Here is a 17,098-nt window from a genome sequence, read left to right as displayed (position 1 = left end):
TGCTCCGAGATGGTTTCCGCAGATCCCACTATGTACTTCCTCCAGTACCTCGGTGGTTCTTGAGGTCGGTACACACTTTAACAATGGTGTTGATATCCCCTTCTGTAGAGGATATTTCTCACCAAGGTGTAGTGTTGTGCTTCCCTTCGAATCTTTTTAGCTTCTTTCTCCTCGTTAGGGAGGATGTCGAATTTCATGTATTCAACTAAGGGGTTCATCCATCCGAGGTTTAAACTGACTACCTCAAGTACTTCTTATTTATCTTTTATTACTGAGGGTTCCTGGAGGGTTTCCTGGATCAGGCTTCTGTTGTTCCCTCCTGGTTTGGTACTTGTTAACTTGGATAGGGCGTCTGCTCTGCTGTTTAGATCCCGAGTTATGTGTTTGACCTCGGTTTCTGTAAAGCGCCCAAGGTATTCCAAAGTTTTTTCCAAGTACCTCTTCATATTTGGGTCATTTGTCCTGTTTAGCCTGATACTCTCCACTTTTGGGAGGTCACCACTGCGAGTCGCTGTATATCATCACCTTTGTAGCACCGACTTCTTTGCTAGTTTAACCCAGCAATCAAGGCTTCATATTCTGCTGATTATTGAGGCTGGGATTCAAATTTTAGAGAAACCTCATCTGGGTTCCTCTTTCATCTACCAATATTATGCCTGCGCCACTTCCCATTTTGTTGGAGGATCCATCTACGTAGAGTTCCCATGTAGTTGGTTTTTCCTCTTGATCCCCTGCGTATTCTGCAACGAAGTCGGCGAGGCATTGAGCTTTGATCGCTGTCCGAGTTTCATATCTTAAGTCGAACTCGGAAAGCTCTATTGCCATTGGACCATTCTCTGCAACATCCATCTTTTGGAGGATTTGCTTCATGGTTGGTTCGTACGGATTCTTATTGTATGGGCCTGAAAGTAGGGTCGTAGCCTTCGTGAGGCTATTACTAAGGAGTAGGCAAACTTTTCTAGTTTGTGGTACCTTAGTTCAGGGCCTTGTAGAACTTTACTGCTGAAGTTGACTGGATGTTGTCCGACCTCGTCTTCTTTTATCAGGGCTGATGAGACAGCCTTGTTTGCTACGGATAAGTACAGGACGAGGTCTTTCCCAGGTACTGGTCGGGTTAGAATAGGAGGTTGGCTTAAAAACTTTTTGAACTCCTGGAATGCCTCCTCGCATTCAGGAGTCCATTCGAACTGGCATCCCTTTCTTAATAAGGAGAATAGTGGCAGGGATTTCAATGCCGAGCCTGCCAAAATCTGGAGAGAGCTGCAAGTCGGCCGTTTAGCTGCTGGACTTCTCTCAAAATCGGACTTTTCATTTCTAGGATGGCTCTACACTTGTCGGGGTTAGCTTCGATCCCTCTTTGTGTTAGCATAAACCCTAGAAATTTCCCTGCTTCCATCGCGAAGGCGCACTTTGCGGGGTTTAGTCTCATCCCGTGCAGCCTTATGGTGTCAAAGACATGAGAAAGGTCTGACAAAAGGTCGACTTCCTTCTTGGTCTTTACCAGCATGTCGTCGACGTATACTTCAATTAGACTCCCCAGATGAGGGAAAAACACTTTATTCATCAACCTTTGATATGTGGCCCCTGCATTCTTTAATCCAAATGGCATGACCACGTAGCAGAAATTAGCTCTGGTGTGATGAATGATGTTTTCTCCTGGTCGGGCTCGTACATCGGGATTTGATTATATCCTGAGTAGGCATCCATGAACGATAAGTATTGATACCCCGAGCTGGAATCCACTAGGGTATCAATATTTGGTAAGGGATAAAGGTCCTTGGGACATGCCTTATTTAAGTCGGTGTAGTCGACACACATTCTCCATTTGCCATTCTGTTTTTTGACTAGCACTGTATTGGCTAGCCATGTTGGGTACTTGACTTCTCTGATGAAGCCAGCTTCTAGGAGTGCCTGTACTTGTTCTTCTACTATTAGGGTTCGTTCTGGGCCGAGCTTCCGTCTTCTTTGCTGCACAGGTCGGGATCCTGGATAAACCGAGAGTTTGTGGGACATGAGCTCGGGATCTATCCAGGCATGTCCGAAGTTTCCAAGCGAAGAGGTCGGAGTTATCTCTTAGGAGCTTAGCCAATCCTTGTTTTAGGGTTTCCCTAGATTGGCTCTATATGAGTATTTTCCCTTCCTCTTTACCGACCTGTATTTCCTCGGTTTTTCCTCCCGTTTGTGGTCGCAGCTCTTCCTTGGCCTTTGCGCCCCCGAGTTCTATCGTGTGAACTTCTCTGCCTTTTCCTCTCAGATTTAGGCTTTCATTGTAGCATTTCCTCGCCAATTTTTGGTCTCCCCTTACCGTTGCTATTCCCGCTGAGGTCGGGAATTTCATGCAGAGGTGAGGGGGATACCACTGCTCGAGTCGATTGAGGGTAGCTCTGCGATTAAGCATTATATGCTGACCCACATTGATGACTATGAAGTCTATACTCAGAGTCTTGATTTTCCCCTTTTCCAAAAGTAGTGTGAAGGGGCAAAAAGCCTAGTGGTTTTATTGGCGTGTCCCCTGATGATCGGATAATTTGTACCCTTTTTGGCATTGTTTTTAGTATGTTTTTAGTAGTTTTAGTTGAGTTCTTAGTATATTTTTATTAGTTTTAGTTAAAATTCACTTTCTGGACTTTACTATGAGTTTGTGTTTTTCTGTGATTTCAGGTATTTCTGGCTGAAATTGAGGGACCTGAGCAAAAATCTGATTCAGAGACTGAAAAGGACTGCATATGCTGTTGGATTCTGACCTCCCTGCACTCGAAGTGGATTTTCTGGAGCTACAGAAGCCCAATTGGCGCGCTCTCAACGGCGTTGGAAAGTAGACATTCTGGGCTTTCCAGCAATATATGATAGTCCATACTTTGCCCAAGATTTGATGGCCCAAACCGGCGTTCAAAGTCACCCTCAGGAATTCCAGCGTTAAACGCCGGAACTGGCACCTAAATGGAGTTAAACGCCCAAACTGGCACAAAAGCTGGCGTTTAACTCCAAGAAGAGTCTCTACACGAAATTTCTTCATTGCTCAGCCAAGCACACACCAAGTGGGTCCGGAAGTGGATTTTTATGTCATTTACTCATCTCTGTACACCCTAGGCTACTAGTTTCTATAAGTAGACCTTTTACTATTGTATTAGAGAGCTTTCGATCATGCTTTGATGATTGAACCCTCTTTGGGAGGCTGGCCATTCGGCCATGCCTAGATCTTGTCTTATGTATTTTCAACGGTGGAGTTTCTACACACCATAGATTAAGGTGTGGAGCTCTGCTGTACCTCGAGTATTAATGCAATTACTATTGTTCTTCTATTCAATTCCGCTTGTTCTTTGTTCAAGATATCACTTGTTCTTCAACTTGATGAATGTGATGATCCGTGACACTCATCATCATTCTCACCTATGAACAAGGTGACTGACAACCACTTTTGTTCTACAAGCAACCAAGGCTCTAGTGAATATCTCTTGGATTCCTGATACACGATGCATGTTGATCGCCTGACAACCGAGTGCTCGCCTGACAAACGAGCCAGCCATTCCGTGAGATCAGAGTCTTCGTGGTATAGGCGAGAACAGATGGCGGCATTCAAGAGAATCCGGAAGGTCTAAACCTTGTCTGTGGTATTCTGAGTAGGATTCAATGATTGAATGACTGTGACGTGCTTCAAACTCCTAGCAGCGGGGCGTTAGTGACAGACGCAAAAGAATCACTGGATTCTATTCCGGCCTGACCGAGAACCGACAGCTGATTAGCATATGCTGTGACAGAGCATAGGAACGTTTTCACTGAGAGGATGGGAGGTAGCCACTGACACGTGAAACCCTACATAAGCTTGCCATGGAAAGGATAAGAAGGATTGGATGAAGACAGTAGGAAAGCAGAGAGACGGAAGGGAAGGCATCTTCATACGCTTATCTGAAGTTCCTACCAATGAATTACATAAGTACCTCTATCTTTATCTTTATGCTTATTCGTATATCACTACCCATTTGAGTCTGCCTGACTAAGATTTACAAGTGACCATAGCTTGCTTCATACCAACAATCTCCGTGGATCGACCCTTACTCGCGTAAGGTTTATTACTTGGACGACCCAGTGCACTTGCTGGTTAGTTGTGCAAAGTGTTTATGCCATGGTATTGAGCACCAAGTTCTTGGGGCCATTACTAGGGATTATTTGAGTTGTGAAAAGTAGTGATCACAATTTCGCACACCAAGTTTTTGGCGCCGTTGCCGGGGATTGTTCGAGTATGGACAACTGACGGTTCATCTTGTTGCTTAGATTATGTATTTTTCTTCAGAGTTCTTAAGAATGAATTCTAGTGTTTCAAGGTGATGTTCTTATCATCACCAAAGCTGATTGATTCTCATCAATTTAGCTCTTGAATGCAATGTCTTGCTGAAGCTTGGCTAGCCATGTCTAATTCCTTTAGACTAAAGCTTTAGACTAACATTGCATGATTCCTGGAATTCTCATTAAGAATTTTGATACCTTTATTTTCTTTTCCATATAATTTTCGAAAAAAGCACAAAAAAAAATTTACAAAATCATAAAATCCAAAAATTTCTTGTTTGAATTTAGTGTCTCATTTTAAGTTTGGTGTCAATTGCATGCATTCATTCATGTGTCTTAAGATCTTCAAGATGTTATTGATGATTCTTACTCTAATCTTTAATTCTCTTGACTTGAGTGTTTGTGTGTTCATATGCATTCTCATTAGTGTCAGTAGTATACAAACTGCTAAGTTTGGTGTCTTGCATGCATTGTTATTTGATTTTAGTTGCATTCTGATTATTAAAAATCCAAAAATATTTTTAATTGTGTCTTCTCAAGTCAATAATACAGAGAATTGAAGATTCAGAACATACAGCAGAGGAATTGCACAGAAAAGCTGGGCGTTCAAAACGCCCAGTGAAGAGGACAGACTGGCGTTTAAACGCCAGCCAGGTACGCCAGCCAGGGTACCTGGTTGGGCGTTTAACGCCCAAAAGGGTATAGTTTTGGCGTTAAACGCCAGAATGTGCACCATTCTGGGCGTTTAACGCCAGGATGGCACAAGGGGAGGATTTGTTTCAAATCAATTTTTTCAAGTTTCAAAGTTTTTCAAAATCAAATCTTTTCAAATCATATCTTTTCAATCAAATGTTTTCAAAATCAATTTCTTTCCTTTTTCAAAGATACTTGCTAACATTAATGATTTGATTGAACATTTCAAGTATGTTGCCTTTTCTGTTGAGAAAGGTTTAATGTTTGAATCATATCTTTTCTTGTTAGGCAAGTCATAAATTTTTAAAATCAATCCCTTTTTAAATTGTTTTCAAATCATATCTTCTCAATCACATATTTTTTAAACCAATCATATCTTCTTAACTTCATCTTTTTCAAAATAGTTTTCAATCAAATCTTTTGACTTCTAATTTCAAAACTTTTTCAAAAAAATCACTTGATTTCTTTCCCACTCTTATTTTCGAAAATTAATTAGTGTTTTTCAAAATGTTTTCAAAATCTTTTACTTAATTTTCGAAAATTCTTCCCTTCTTCTCACATCCTTCTTTATGGACTAACACTATTCCTTAATGCAAAATTCGACTCCATCTTCTTGATAAGTTCGAATTTTCTACTTCTGTCTTCTACTTTTTTTCCTCTGACACCTCAAGGAATCTCTATACTGTGACATAGAGGATTCCATATTTTCTTGTTCTCTTCTCTTCATATGAGCAGGAACAAGACAAAAGCATTCTTGTTGAAGCTGACCCTGAACCTGAAAGGACCTTGAAGCGAAAGCTAAGAGAAGCCAAAGCACAACTCTCTGTAGAGGACCTAACAGAAATCTTCAAAGAAGAAGAACACATGGCAGCCGAAAACAACAACAATGCCAACAATGCAAGGAAGGTGCTGGGTGACTTTACTGCACCTACTCCCAACTTCTATGGGAGAAGCATCTCTATCCCTGCCATTGGAGCAAACAACTTTGAGCTTAAGCCTCAATTAGTTTCTCTAATGCAACAGAATTGCAAGTTTCATGGACTTCCATTGGAAGATCCTCATCAGTTTTTGGCTGAGTTCTTGCAAATCTGTGACACTGTCAAGACTAATGGGGTTGACCTGAGTCTACAGACTTGCTATTCCCTTTTGCTGTAAGGACAGAGCTAGGACTGGTTGGATTCACAACCTAAAGAAAGCCTGGACTCTTGGGAAAAGCTAGTCAATGCCTTCTTGGCAAAATTCTTTCCACCTCAAAAATTGAGTAAGCTTAGAGTGGAAGTCCAAACCTTCAGACAGAAGGATGGAGAATCCCTTTATGAAGCTTGGGAAAGATACAAACAATTGATCAGAAAGTGTCCTTCTGATATGCTTTCTGAATGGAGCATCATAGGTATTTTCTATGATGGTCTCTCTGAACTATCCAAGATGTCTTTGGATAGCTCTGCTGGAGGATCTCTTCATTTGAAGAAGACGCCTACAGAAGCTCAAGAGCTGATTGAAATGGTTGCAAATAACCAATTCATGTACACTTCTGAAAGGAATCCTGTGAACAATGGGACTAATCAGAAGAAAGGAGTTCTTGAGATTGATGCTCTGAATGCCATTCTGGCTCAGAACAAGATATTGACTCAACAAGTCAATTTGATTTCTCAAAGTCTGTCTGGAATGCAAAATGCACCAAGCAGTACTAAGGATGCTTCATCTGAAGAAGAAGCCTATGATCCTGAGAACCCTTCAATGGAAGAGGTGAATTACCTAGGAGAACCCTATGGAAACACCTATAATTCTTCATGGAGAAATAACCCAAATTTCTCATGGAAGAATCAAGAGAGACCTCAACAAGGTTTTAACAACAATAATGGTGGAAAAAACAGGTTTAGCAATGGCAAGCCTTTTCCATCATCTTCTCAGCAACAGACAGAGAATTCTAAGCAGAACCCCTCTGACTTAGCAACTATGGTCTCTGATCTAATCAAAACCACCCAAAGTTTCATGACTGAAACAAGGTCCTCCATTAGAAACTTGGAGGCACAAGTGGGACAGCTGAGCAAGAAAGTTACTGAACTCCCTCCAAGTACTCTTCCAAGCAACACAGAAGAAAATCCAAAAGGAGAGTGCAAGGCCATCAACTTGGCCGAATTTGGAGAGGAAGGAGAGGAAGTGAACGCCACTGAGGAAGACCTCAGTGGGCGTGCACTAACCTCCACTGAGTTCCCCAATAAATTACCTCAAAAGAGACAAGATCCTGGGAAATTTTCAATACCTTGTACCATAGGCACCATGACCTTCAAGAAGGCTCTGTGTGACTTAGGGTCAAGTGTAAACCTCATGCCTCTCTCTCTCTGTAATGGAGAATCTAGGGATCTTTGAGGTGCAGCTGCAAAAATCTCATTAGAGATGGCAGACAACTCAAGAAACAAGCTCATGGACTTGTAGAGGATGTTTTGGTGAAAATTGAAAACCATTACATCCCTGCTGATTCATAGTCCTAGAGACTGGGAAGTGCATGGATAAACCATCATCCTTGGCAGACCCTTCCTAGTCACAGCAAAGGCTGTGATTGATGTTGATAGAGGCGAACTGATCATTCAAGTGAATGAAGAATCCTTTGTGTTTAAGGCTCAAGGATATCCCTCTGTCACCATGGAGAGGAAGCATGAAGAGCTTCTCTCAATCAGAGTCAAACAGAGCCCCCACAGTCAAACTCTAAGTTTGGTGTGTTGGGAGGCCACAACCAAACTCTAAGTTTGGTGTTGAACCCCAACATTCAACTCTAAGTTTGGTGTTGGGAGGTTCCCACATTGCTCTGATCATTTGTGAGGCTCCATGAGAGCCATCTGTCAAGCTACTGACATTAAAGAAGCGCTTGTTGGGAGGCAACCCAATGTTATATTTTATCTATTTCTCTTTGTTATTTTATGTTTTTTTTGTAGGTTGATGATCATAAGAAGACACAAAATCAATTGAAAAAGCAAAAACAGAATGAAAAACAGGAAGAAAAACAGCACACCCTGGAGGAAGAACCCACTGGCGTTTAAACGCCAGTGAGGCTAGCAGTTGGGCGTTTAACGCCCAGTCTGGCACCATTCTGGGCGTTTAACGCCAGAAAAGGGCAAGAACCTGGCGTTAAACGCCAGGAATGGGCACCAGCCCGGCGTTTAACGCCAGAAATAGCTCAAAACGTGATTTTGAATGCCATTTGGTGCAGGGATGACTTTTCCTTGACACCACAGGATCTGTGGACCCCACAGGATCCCCACCAACCCCACCACTCTCTCTCTTCTTCACTCATTCACCAATAACCTCCATACCTCTTCCCCAAAAACCCTTCACCTATCAAACCTCATCTTTCTCTTCACCACTCACATCCATCCTTCATAAAACCCCACCTACCTCACCATTCAAATTCAAACCACTTTCCCACCCAAACCCACCCTCACATGACCGAACCATAAGCCCCTCCTCCCCTATATAAACCCTTCTTCACCCCTTCATTTTCACACAACCTAAACACCACTTCTCCCCCTCTTTGGCCGAACACAAAAGCCATTTCCTTCTTCCTCATTTCTTTCTTCTACTCTCTTCTTTCTTCTTCTTTTGCTCGAGGACGAGCAAACCTTTTAAGTTTGGTGTGGTAAAAGCGTTGCTTTTTCGTTTTTCCATAACCATTTATGGCATCCAAGGCCGGAGAAACCTCTAGAAAGAGGAAAGGGAAGGCAAAAGCTTCCACCTCCGAGTCATGGGAGATGGAAAGATTCATCTCAAGGGTGCATCAAGACCACTTCTATGAAGTTGTGGCCTTGAAGAAGGTGATCCCCGAGGTCCCTTTCTCACTCAAAAAGGGTGAATATCCGGAGATCCGACATGAGATCCAAAGAAGAGGTTGGGAAATTCTTACCAACCCCATTCAACAAGTCGGAATCTTAATGGTTCAAGAGTTCTATGCCAATGCATGGATCACCAAGAACCATGATCAAAGTGTGAACCCGGATCCAAAGAATTATCTTACTATGGTTCGGGGGAAATACTTGGATTTTAGTCCGGAAAGTGTAAGGTTGGCATTCAATTTGCTCATGATGCAAGGAGATGAACATCCTTACACTAGAAGGGTCAACTTTGATCAAAGGTTGGACCAAGTCCTCACTGTCATATGTGAAGAGGGCGCCCAATGGAAGAGAGATTCAAGAGGGAAGCCGGTTCAATTGAGAAGGCATGACCTCAAACCCGTGGCTAGAGGATGGTTGGAGTTCATCCAACGCTCAATCATTCCCACTAGCAACCGGTCCGAAGTACTCTAGACCGGGCCATCATGATTCATAGCATCATGATTGGAGAAGAAGTGAAAGTTCATGAGGTTATAGCCCAAGAACTCTATAAGGTGGCGGACAAGTCCTCTACCTTGGCAAGGTTAGCCTTCCCTCATCTCATTTGTCACCTCTGTTATTCAGTTGGAGTTGACATAGAGGGAGACACCCCTATTGATGAGGACAAGCCCATTACTAAGAAGAGGATGGAGCACACAAGAGACCCCACTCATCATGAGATCCCTGAGATGCCTCAAGGGATGCACTTTCCTCCACAAAACTATTGGGAGCAACTGAACACCTCCCTAGGAGAATTGAGTTCCAACATGGGACAACTAAGGGTGGAGCATCAAGAACACTCCATCATCTTCCATGAAATTAGAGAAGATCAAAGGATCATGAGAGAGGAGCAACAAAGACAAGGAAGAGACATTGAGGAGCTCAAGCACTCCATAGGATCTTCAAGAGGAAGAAAGAGCCGCCATCACTAAGGTGGACCCGTTCTTTAATTTCCTTGTTCTTTATTTCCTTTTTTTCGAAAATTAATGCTTATGTTTGTCTATGTTTGTGTCTTATGATCATTAGTGTCTTAGTGTCTATGCCTTAAAGTTATGAATGTCCTATGAATCCATCACCTTTCTTAAAATGAAAAATGTTCTTAATTGAAAAAGAGAAGAATTGCATGAATTTTGAATTTTATAGCAGTTTAATTATTTTGATGTGGTGGCATTACTTTTGTCTTCTGAATGTATGCTTAAACAGTGCATATGTCTTTTGAATTTGTGGTTCATGAATGTTGGCTCTTGAAAGAATGATGAAAAAGGAGACATGTTACTGAGGATCTGAAAAATCATTAAAAATGATTCTTGAAGCAAGAAAAAGCAGTGAATACAAAAAAAAAAGAAGCAAGCGAAAAAAAAACCGAGAAAAAAAAAAGAAAGAAAAAGAAAGAATAAAGTTGTGATCCAAGGCAAAAAGAGTGTGCTTAAGAACCCTGGACACCTCTAATTGGGGACTCTAGCAAAGCTGAGTCACAATCTGAAAAGGTTCACCCAATTATGTGTCTGTGGCATGTATGTATCCGGTGGTAATACTGGAAGACAGAGTGGTTTGGGCCACGGCCAAGACTCATAAAGTAGCTGTGTTCAAGAATCATCATACTTAACTAGGAGAATCAATAACACTATCTGGATTCTGAGTTCCTAAAGAAGCCAATCATTCTGAGTTGCAAAGGATAGAGTGAGATGCCAAAACTGTTCAGAGGCAAAAAGCTAAAAGCCCCGCTCATCTAATTAATACTGATTTTCATAGATGTTTTTGGAGTTCATTGCATATTCTCTTCTTTTTATCTTATTTGATCTTCAGTTGCTTGAGGACAAGCAACAATTTAAGTTTGGTGTTGTGATGAGCGGATAATTTGTACCCTTTTTGGCATTGTTTTTAGTATGTTTTTAGTAGTTTTAGTTGAGTTCTTAGTATATTTTTTATTAGTTTTTAGTTAAAATTCACTTTTCTGGACTTTACTATGAGTTTGTGTGTTTTTCTGTGATTTCAGGTATTTTCTGGCTGAAATTGAGGGACCTGAGCAAAAATCTGATTCAGAGACTGAAAAGGACTGCATATGCTGTTGGATTCTGACCTCCCTGCACTCGAAGTGGATTTTCTGGAGCTACAGAAGCTCAATTGGCGCGCTCTCAACGGCGTTGGAAAGTAGACATTCTGGGCTTTCCAGCAATATATGATAGTCCATACTTTGCCCAAGATTTGATGGCCCAAACCGGCGTTCAAAGTCACCCTCAGGAATTCCAGCGTTAAACGCCGGAACTGGCACCTAAATGGGAGTTAAACGCCCAAACTGGCACAAAAGCTGGCGTTTAACTCCAAGAAGAGTCTCTACACGAAATTTCTTCATTGCTCAGCCCAAGCACACACCAAGTGGGTCCGGAAGTGGATTTTTATGTCATTTACTCATCTCTGTACACCCTAGGCTACTAGTTTTCTATAAGTAGGACCTTTTACTATTGTATTAGAGAGCTTTCGATCATGCTTTGATGATTGAACCCTCTTTGGGAGGCTGGCCATTCGGCCATGCCTAGATCTTGTTCTTATGTATTTTCAACGGTGGAGTTTCTACACACCATAGATTAAGGTGTGGAGCTCTGCTGTACCTCGAGTATTAATGCAATTACTATTGTTCTTCTATTCAATTCCGCTTGTTCTTTGTTCAAGATATCACTTGTTCTTCAACTTGATGAATGTGATGATCCGTGACACTCATCATCATTCTCACCTATGAACAAGGTGACTGACAACCACTTTTGTTCTACAAGCAACCAAGGCTCTAGTGAATATCTCTTGGATTCCTGATACACGATGCATGGTTGATCGCCTGACAACCGAGTGCTCGCCTGACAAACGAGCCAGCCATTCCGTGAGATCAGAGTCTTCGTGGTATAGGCGAGAACAGATGGCGGCATTCAAGAGAATCCGGAAGGTCTAAACCTTGTCTGTGGTATTCTGAGTAGGATTCAATGATTGAATGACTGTGACGTGCTTCAAACTCCTAGCAGGCGGGGCGTTAGTGACAGACGCAAAGAATCACTGGATTCTATTCCGGCCTGACCGAGAACCGACAGCTGATTAGCCATATGCTGTGACAGAGCATAGGAACGTTTTCACTGAGAGGATGGGAGGTAGCCACTGACAACGGTGAACCCTACATAAGCTTGCCATGGAAAGGAGTAAGAAGGATTGGATGAAGACAGTAGGAAAGCAGAGAGACGGAAGGGAAGGCATCTTCATACGCTTATCTGAAGTTCCTACCAATGAATTACATAAGTACCTCTATCTTTATCTTTATGCTTTATTCGTATATCACTATACCCATTTGAGTCTGCCTGACTAAGATTTACAAGGTGACCATAGCTTGCTTCATACCAACAATCTCCGTGGGATCGACCCTTACTCGCGTAAGGTTTATTACTTGGACGACCCAGTGCACTTGCTGGTTAGTTGTGCAAAGTTGTGTTTATGCCATGGTATTGAGCACCAAGTTCTTGGGGCCATTACTAGGGATTATTTGAGTTGTGAAAAGTAGTGATCACAATTTCGCACACCATCCCCTAATCCATATAGGGTGTCGGGGTAGGCTCTTAATTCTTTCTCATCTAACCCTAGTTTGTCGAAAGTGGGCTTAAAAAGGATGTCCGCCGAGCTTCCTTGATCTACTAAGGTTCTGTGGAGATGGGCATTTGCTAAGATCATGGTTATCACTACTGGATCATCATGTCCAGGGATTATTCCTTGCCCATCTTCTTTTGTGAATGAAATGGTAGGGAGGTCGGATGACTCTTCTCCGACCTGATAAACTCTTTTGAGGTGTCTTTTGCGAGAGGATTTGGTAAGTCCCCCTCCCGTGAACCCTCCTGAGATCATATGGATATGTCTTTCTGGAGTTTGCGGTGGTGGGTCTCTTCTATCCATGTCGTCTCGCTTTCTCTTTCCGTGACCGTCCGACCTTTCTATGAGATATCTATCAAGCCGACCTTCTCTAGCCAGCTTTTTTATCACATTTTTAAGGTCGTAACAATCGTTTGTGGAGTGACCATATATTTTATGGTACTCGCAGTAGTCGTTGCGGCTTTCCCCTTTTTTATTTTTAATGGGTCTAGGGGGTGGCAATCTCTCTGTGTTACAAATCTCTCTATATACGTCCACTATAGAAACTTTCAGAGGAGTATAAGAGTGATATTTTCTTGGCCTTTCGAGACCGAGTTCTTCTTTTTTCTTGGCTTCCCTTTCCCTCTCTTTTGTTGAGGGAGGGGGCCCCGGTCGCCAACTCATATCTCTTAATTTGGCGTTTTCCTCCATGTTGATGTACTTTTCAGCTCTTTCCTGTACATCACTCAAGGAGGTGGGGTGTCTTTTGGATATGGACTGCGAGAAAGGACCTTCTCTAAGTCCATTGACTAACCCCATTATTACTGCTTCGGTGGGTAGGTCTTGAATCTCCAAACATGCTTTATTGAATCTTTCCATATAGGCTCGTAAAGATTCTCCGACCTCCTGTTTTATTCCCAGGAGGCTCGGTGCATGTTTCACTTTGTCTTTCTGGATTGAGAACCTCATCAAAAACTTCCTTGAGAGGTCTTTAAAACTAGTAACCGGCCTTGGGGGGAGGCTATCGAACCACTTCATCGCTGCCTTCGATAGAGTGGTCGGGAAGGCTTTGCATCGCGTAGCGTCGGAAGCATCAGCTAGATACATCCGACTTTTGAAGTTGCTCAGGTGATGCTTTGGATCCGAGGTTCCGTCATAGAGGTCCATGTCAGGGATTTTGAAGTTTCTTGGAACTTTAGCCCTCATTATGTCCTCGCTGAAGGGATCCTCCCCACCTAGGGGTGGTTCTTCTTGTTCGTCGCGGGAGTTGCGACTTTTGAGGGAGGATTCCAACTGTAAGAGCTTTCTTTCTAACTCTTTTCTTCATTCCATCTCCTCTTTTAGGCTCTTTTCAGTTTTCTTTTGCCGCTCTCGTTCCTGCTCTAATTGCTCCAGGCGGCTATGGACTAATCCCATGAGTTCAGTTACATGGGGTGGTCCTTCTTTTTCTGACTCGCGCCCTTCTGAGGAGTTTACCTTCGGATTCTTTATTCCGGAAGTGCCTTCCCTGTGTTGATTATCGATTTCTTGGTGGAGGGTGAGGTCCACATCGTTGTTGCCTGTGTCCAGATTCTCTTGTTCAGAGTCTGTCTCCATATGGCCTTCTTCGTGGGATCTATCTGCCATCGTTGGATGATCTCTCAGTTCCCCGGCAACGGCGCCAATGTTACGGTGGGTAACCGGAGATTGATGGACTTGATGGAATTGGATGGCCCAATCGTCCGCGGATGGTGGCTTCTGAGCTAGTCTGCACGTTGGAGCCTCCTTCCGACTTGTACTCGTGAATGAATGGGGGGTGGTACCTGCAAAGACACTCCGATGCCTAAGTTAGCAAGGGTGTGAACAGGTCTAGAGAGTATTGGGCTTAGAGATACCTGAGGGGTGTCAGTGTATTTATAGTGGTGAGCCAATAACCACCGTTGGAGTAGTGCCATATTTTTAGGGTGTTAACCGTCCCATTATCTTAGGGAGGTTAATATATGGCTCGATTAAAGTAGTTAGAGAGATTTTAGGGGCAGTTACTCATTTGAATGAGTGCTTATCTGCCAACTATTCTCCGTCCCGACTTCTTGGGAGTAAGTCGGGTTTGACACCGATCTCTAAGTGTGAAGGTTGGTATTTAGTAAGGCTCAATCCTCTGGACTAGGCCTTTTATTTGGATCTGGACCTTTATTATTAGGCCATGGTAGGAACAACAACCAACACGGCTTCTATAGTTTGCTCCACTGATTAATCTTAATTCCTTTGCTGTTATACATAATGATTATATAAATAAGTACGATAATACTAAGAGATAATATTCAATTTGGTCTCTAAATTTATATGCGAGTTTCAATTTAGTCCTTAAAGTTTCAATTGTCTTTATTTGGTCCCCAAATTTTGTGAACATAATTCATGTTAGTCTTTGAAACAATTTTCAACGTACAAACGTTAACGGAACACTGTCGTGACAGCCGGATGCCACACTAAACTTTGTAAAATGATGTCGTTTTGGTTTTGGTACTCAAATAACCCAAAAACAACATGCTAAATGGTGTTTATTAAAATTTTACCTAACAAAATAAGTACTACGATGCCGTTTTTGAGCTATTTAAATATCAAAACCGAAATTGCATCATTTTACAAGTTTTAACGTGACATGTGATAGTCTATAATAGTGCTCTATTAACGTTTTTATATTAAAAATGGTCTCAGAGACTAATATTAGGCACATTTATAAATTTCGGAGATTAAATAGAGGCAATTGAAACCTTAGGGACTAAATTGAGACTCGCGTGTAAGTTCAGTGACCAAATTGAATATTATCTCTAGTACTAATGAGATAAAAAAATATATAAATTTATTTTATATAATATTTATTAATTTTAATAATAATTAATAAATAATAAATAACATAAATTTTAACTGTTTTTAGTTAATTATTTTTTGTTATCAAATATTTATGATAATACTATAGGAAAAAAATAGCTATACTAGTAATCATAATCTATGTAATTCAAATTAAGTGATACGGTTCAATTGATGAGCCTAATGAAAGTGGGGAACCATGATTCAATTGACACCTCTTAATTTTCGTATGTATATAGTAAAGGGATATGATTGATGTGGCTTGAGTATGATTGATGTAATTAATTAGCACTTCTCTTTGCAAGATTCTAAATTATCAAGATAAACAAAATGATTCCATTAATCTCATACGGCATCAAGATACACGATTAAATGCACATCATCTTAAATTGTGATTCTAAAAACATGATATAAATATAAAAATTAAAAAATCTCTAAGTACAAGTTTCTTACACTTACAAACTTTACAAGTTTGAAGAGAACAAAATTCACTAAACGCACTGTTTATATTATGTATCTCTTTAACAGATTTTTAAATCAATTCAAATCAATTAACACGCAAATATATAACTTCTATTTTTTAAAAGATTTCGTTTTCTTTTTTGAGTTTCTTGCCAAATTTGTTGGATTTCTTTCGTGCGTTTTTTTGTCTTTTCATTCGTTATTTTACCTGCGTTTGTCATTGGTTTTTTATTCGTCATTTACGTGCGTTTTCTCTCTCTATATTCTTGCTTCGTTTTTTTTTCTATTTTTATGGTTTCTGAAATCACGTTTTGAAATCGTTTTGAAGATAATGGAATTTCTGAAATACACCCAAACGATTACAGAAATACACTTGAACGATTATAGAAATACACCCAAATGGTTATAGAAAAAATTACAGAAATACACCCAAACGGTTACAGAAATACATCTAAAGGATTACAGAAATATACCTAAAGGATTTAAGAAATACATCCAAAACAAGGGGGAGACAGTATATTTTTTCTTGAAATCTTTTAATGTTTTGTTGGTTAAGGATGAGGCACATGACAGAGACAATCTAGAAAAAAAATCTAGAAGAACAGTAAAACAATACCTTAAATAATGTTTCTTCGTTTTTTCTGGTGATTTTTGATGGAGATTTGTATCTTTTCTTCTTGATTTCTTCTACTTTTTGCGAGGAGTTGGAATGTTTCTGCAGAATCGTAATTTGTTTTGAATGTCACTTGAATCTTGACGGTTTGCGTTTTGATTAAGGAAGAAGAAGAAGAGTGCGGCATAATGAACGTGTTGTGAAAGGGTGATGGACGCTTGATTCTAAAGGAGTGGTGCGCGTGTTTTTTTTTTTTTTTGGACTTGGATTAACTTGTATAACTTGTAAGCCAAAAAAATTTGTATGTCCTGAAATTAAAAATAACAAAAAATATTTTTTTTTTAAAAGATAATTATACTTTAGACGCTACTTATATGAATTTATATCTATCCATTTGATGATAATAGATAAAAATAGTTTAATAATTTAACACAACTTAATTAAATTTTCAACTTTAATTTTCATATATATATGAATAGTTAGCTACAAGTCAAGTCTTATATATTTTTCTTGGAGTAAAACCATCAATCAAATTCTGAAAACGGGTTTGCTGAGGCTGATGTGTTGGACCAAATATGCATATCATCTACCACGTGGCACCAATATTCACCACCAATCTTGTGCTTCATGCATTCAATATAATTGGTTTGGCATAAAATAAAATTGACGTGGATATCTCTGATCAAATTCGAATCATGCTAGAAAATAATTTGTAAGAAATAAAAGAGAAAGTCAT

The 17,098-nt window shown here is 40.7% G+C and overlaps 1 non-coding gene across 1 annotated transcript; it reads right to left on the bottom strand.

The window, feature by feature from the left end:
• Positions 1-6,240: 6,240 nt before the first annotated feature.
• On the bottom strand, positions 6,241-6,348 carry LOC130959430 (small nucleolar RNA R71). Its single transcript, XR_009078510.1, has one exon. It is a non-coding gene; the product is annotated as a small nucleolar RNA R71 (small nucleolar RNA).
• Between the last annotated feature and the right edge of the window lie 10,750 nt (positions 6,349-17,098).

This window comes from Arachis stenosperma, chromosome 10 (genome assembly GCF_014773155.1).
Source record: "Arachis stenosperma cultivar V10309 chromosome 10, arast.V10309.gnm1.PFL2, whole genome shotgun sequence".
NCBI lineage: Eukaryota > Viridiplantae > Streptophyta > Magnoliopsida > Fabales > Fabaceae > Arachis > Arachis stenosperma.
Note: the sequence above shows the minus strand (reverse complement) of the source record. Positions and strands in the feature narration are given on the sequence as shown.